The sequence below is a fragment of the Plasmopara halstedii genome (assembly GCF_900000015.1).
Source record: "Plasmopara halstedii genome assembly, contig: Scaffold_110, whole genome shotgun sequence".
Lineage (NCBI taxonomy): Eukaryota > Oomycota > Peronosporomycetes > Peronosporales > Peronosporaceae > Plasmopara > Plasmopara halstedii.
Window position 1 is genome coordinate 460,656 of NW_020187031.1, and position 584 is coordinate 461,239.

Genomic DNA, 584 nt, shown 5'->3' on the forward strand with positions numbered 1-584 from the left:
GCTGACCGACGATCGATGGTGTCCAGCACTGCCGGAAGATGAGCCATCTCGCTCGAACTGTCCACAACGTCCACCACACCCGTGTTGCCTCCTTCGGCAGACCAAACCCAAAGTCCATACTCATGGACTGCCACCACCCGAGTTTACCGGTAAACTGGCCAGCGACGCCCTTTGTCATAATCGGAAAGGGTTTCACCCTCTGACACGTCTCACACACGTGCACATATGTGATCAACCACTTGTACAGCTTGGGCCACCAATAGTGCCAACTCACCGAGCTGCACGTCTTCTCACGACCAAGATGACCGCTAAGTGGGGCCTCATAAAGGATACGGTATTTGAATTTTCATCATGATAAACCACAATTTGTGGCGTATCCGTTGAATCGGTGCTATAATACAGCAACCCGTTACTTAACGAATATCGGTGTAATCGTGCGCGCAAACGCGCCGACAATTTCTCGTCCGAGTTTCCAAATTCCTTGCTTCCGAAAGTCTGTTCACATACTGTCGCCCGCGTATGCGGTGCGGAACAAATCCGTCACTGACGACGTCACCGTCGTAACATGAGCAGCTCATAGTGCG